This window comes from Bidens hawaiensis, unplaced genomic scaffold, assembly GCF_021521415.1.
Source record: "Bidens hawaiensis isolate Kalapana, Puna unplaced genomic scaffold, B.hawaiensis_p1.1 tig00007048_1, whole genome shotgun sequence".
NCBI lineage: Eukaryota > Viridiplantae > Streptophyta > Magnoliopsida > Asterales > Asteraceae > Bidens > Bidens hawaiensis.
The window spans coordinates 161,983-165,926 of NW_027491484.1; the positions used below are offsets into that span (position 1 = coordinate 161,983).

The window sequence follows — 3,944 nt, forward strand, 5'->3', positions numbered from 1 at the left end:
ACGACCACCTAGCCACGAACGGTATACAAAAAAGTGCGGAATTAAACTTCGTTTGGCTAAACTTTTTCCCGACCCGAATGAACCAATGAGGATGCAAACAAATAGGGTATTTAAAAATAAATATGACACAATAATTTTAGCGTGGAAAACCTCTCAATGCGAGAGAAAAAACCACGGGACTAATAGAGCCGCTTCAAATCCACTATTACCAATAATGAGCAATACAAAAGTTCTTCTCTAGGTAAAACTAGAGGCATACACAAATCATCATATACTTGGTACAAACTAACGTCAAGTATATGGAATAAACAAAGAGTAAGAGGTAACACTAACGAGAAAAATACCCGATCACTAGAACGTCTCTTATCTCTTCACAAACACCAAAACTTGAGCACCCAAAACTTCTCTTCGTAACTAGATTTGTCGACAGCAGAAGAGGAACAAAATAATCTCAAGTCTTTTGGTATGTATGTGTAACCGCAGAACAACTCAAAACCTAAACAACAATTCTCTAATATATATTTAGAGTTAAGTCGGCTGCTGTGTAGATTTCTCTCCAAGAAAAACCATATATTATTAAATGGGCCAGTGAAGTCCATCCAATAAAAAAATAACCATAGCATGTAACTTATGGTGGTGGTGTTGGCTTGTGACGTTAGACCAAAAACAAAGGGAATATCACAATTTTTTTTCTTCTTATTTGTATATAATTAGATAAATAAACCCATGTAATTAGAGATGAGTTGGGCTTTCTCATGGGTAAAAAATATCCCAACACATTGACAGAGTGTGTTACGGTTTTTAACAGATTGCCTAATGTGAGTTGTTTAATGGCCAATATGCATTTTTTAAGGACGTAAATCTCTTTATCATCCTCGTGTCTTGGCCCTCTTGAAACCATTCGTGATTTTCTTTTGTATTGCCTACAACTTTTAAACACAAACGCTTTGATATATGAAAGCCTCTTCACTGTATTTTGTGTAGTCAACGAAATAATCTTTTATTAGAACTTTGGTGATATTTTTCACGATCACGTGACATGTATCTTTTTTAGATGCCACTATGTCTTCTTTTTCGGCTTGTCTGGCAATATCATAGAGAAATGAGAGACTACTATCGGTGAAGAATATATCATCATAATCATCAACTAGAGTGTGCAAGTTTAATAAAACAAAATTAAATTGGATATTAAGAGAGTAAAAAATGGTTGTAGAATAGTTAAAGATTCATATTCAATCTTCTATCTTCAAATTTAAAATTACACTAAAAATCATTACATTTTCTTTCTCCTTTCAATTAAATATTATTTTTTTTATATCTTTACCATTACCATTTCTCTTTCCTTCACTCACAACCACTTTCAAAATATTAAAAAAATTATAGAGTGCGAACAGTAACTTTTCAAATATACAGAAAAATAACTATATTTCTCTCTCATTCACTTACAACACCCTAAACCACTTCTTACATTATAGAAACTCCACTTACATAATATAGTTACAGTGGATTATCTAGGATTGAATGTGAATGTTCTTATAGAAAGATAATAGAGAGTATCAGTTTATTTATAATAATACTGCTTAAAAAAGTAGTCGTTCAACGAGAACGGCTACATCTCTTCACAAGCCATCGGGTTGTAGTACCCATTAACATTACCTGAAAACATAAAATTCAAAGGGGGCGGTGTTCCGGGTAGCTCCAACCCACTACCCGAAACCATCCCCACCTCCCTTAAAGGTATAGACTGTCAGAGATATTTTAGATAGCCGCCATAATGTTAAAACAAATGGTAGAAACAAAATGTGTTCATTCTATTATATAAAGATTTCTCCAAACAACAAAAAAAATGTATTCTTCTCATTCAACAATTTCCTTAATCTCATTTCTCTTCCTATTCTCCATTTCTCAAGCCTTTCCTGCATCAGAGACGTTCACATATGTCAATGAAGGCGAATTCGGACTGTATATAGTCGAGTACGATGCACATTATCGTCCTCTCGACATTTTCTGCAGCCCGTTCCAAGTTTGTTTCTACAACACCACCCCTAATGCATACACTCTAGCAATCCGTATGGGTACTACCCGATCCGAATCGCGTATGTTTTGGGTTTGGGAAGCCAACCGAGGGAACCCGATGCATGAGAACGCCACATTCTCATTTGGTACAGACGGAAACCTTGTCCTCGCAGAAGCTGATGGTCGAGTCGTGTGGCAAACGAATACCGCCAACAAAGGCGTGGTCCGTTTCGAGCTGCTCCCGAATGGTAACATGGTTCTTGTTAACCGCAAGGGTGGTTTCGTATGGCAAAGCTTTGATTACCCGACCGACACGCTCTTGGTGGGTCAGTCTCTTATTGTAGATGGTGTGAGTAAGCTTGTGAGCCGAGCTTCGGCCGAGAACAACGTTGACGGACCGTATAGCCTTGTAATGGAGCCGCGGAGTGTCGCTTTGTATTACACGAGCCGCAACTCGCCTCACCCGATGCTTTATTGGGCAACTTACCCATTGATAAACAATGATACAAGTACATTTACGAATCTAACTCTTGTGTCCGAACTGCGGTATCCAGACGATTTTTCGATTTATTACTTGTTCTTTCAATTTAATGTCACGAATTCGAACCCCTTACTTCAGGCATCGAGTAGCAACCTGGTGTTCACAAGATACAACAATACTTTATCGTATGTTCGGCTCGGGATAGATGGAAACTTAAGATACTTCACGTACAGTCCGACCGTGCAAAACATGGCGTGGGATCAGTTCTACACGTTGCTTGACCGCGATTCAAGGGAAGGCGAGTGCCAATTACCCGAGCGGTGTGGGAAGTTCGGGTTGTGTGAGGATAACCAGTGTGTGGTTTGTCCTACACCAAATGGGCTAAGTGGGTGGAGCAAAGATTGTGAGGCTAAAAAGGTGACTTCTTGTAAGGCTAGTGACTTTTATTATTACAAGTTAGAAGGTGTGGATCATTTTATGATTAAGTATACGAGTGGGGACGAGACGAAACAAAGCCAGTGCGAGAGCAAATGCACGAGTGATTGTATGTGCGTTGGGTATTTCTATCATACTGATCGATCGAGGTGTTGGATTGCCTATGAGTTGAAAACATTGACGAGGGTTGGGAACTCGACTAATCTAGCGTACATTAAAACACCCAACAAATAGTTGTACTTTGTAATGTTTGATTCGCTACTTTGATCGTGTACTCTTACGGGTTAAGATTTGTAATAAAAGTGTTATGGTTAAGAATATCAGTATTTTTGGAACATATGGCACGACCTTTTGTACCAACAACATTGTTCGTTTTGCCTTAAAAGTGACTCATCCTTGTATTAGTACTAGCTTAACTGTGAAGCTTTTTTCTCATCACTCAAACAAAGCCAATACACCCAAAACGTGTTAGTTTATTTGAGTAGAGTTATTATTATGATTTTCATGAATTCAGGTCAAAAGCATGAGAAGTCTTCATTTAGGAAAAAAACAATCTGATGGTTTGAGAGAATTTAGGAAGCTTTCGTTTATATATATTTAAGATAATAAAACATTCAAACAAGTTTGTTCAATCATGTGTTTGTGTGCTTTACCAATGTTTATGGTTTGTAAATATTGAATGTACAAATAATTAAGGCATGTGGGATGGAGTATGAAAATTAACTAGACACAAGCTCTTGTCTATGGTGGGGATGCATGGCGGCTAACTGGTTACTAATATCTACGTGGTCCTCTTCATCGTACGTACAAGATAACGTTGATGTGGATCCGGCCACATAAACATGCATCATACCATATCTTTATTCATTGACCATTATTTCCATTATAACATGTTATTTGGTTGAAGTGATTTATTATATTTGGGGTTTGTAGTTTTTTTAACAGGTTTAAATTTGTTTGAATTATTGGGATTTTCAGGTTTAAAAGTGGAAAAAAATATTATTATTTTTTA

The 3,944-nt window shown here is 37.1% G+C and overlaps 1 pseudogene; it reads left to right on the forward strand.

The window, feature by feature from the left end:
• Positions 1 to 1,840: 1,840 nt before the first annotated feature.
• On the forward strand, positions 1,841 to 3,323 carry LOC143634363 (epidermis-specific secreted glycoprotein EP1 pseudogene; annotated as a pseudogene).
• The last annotated feature ends 621 nt before the right edge of the window (positions 3,324 to 3,944 follow it).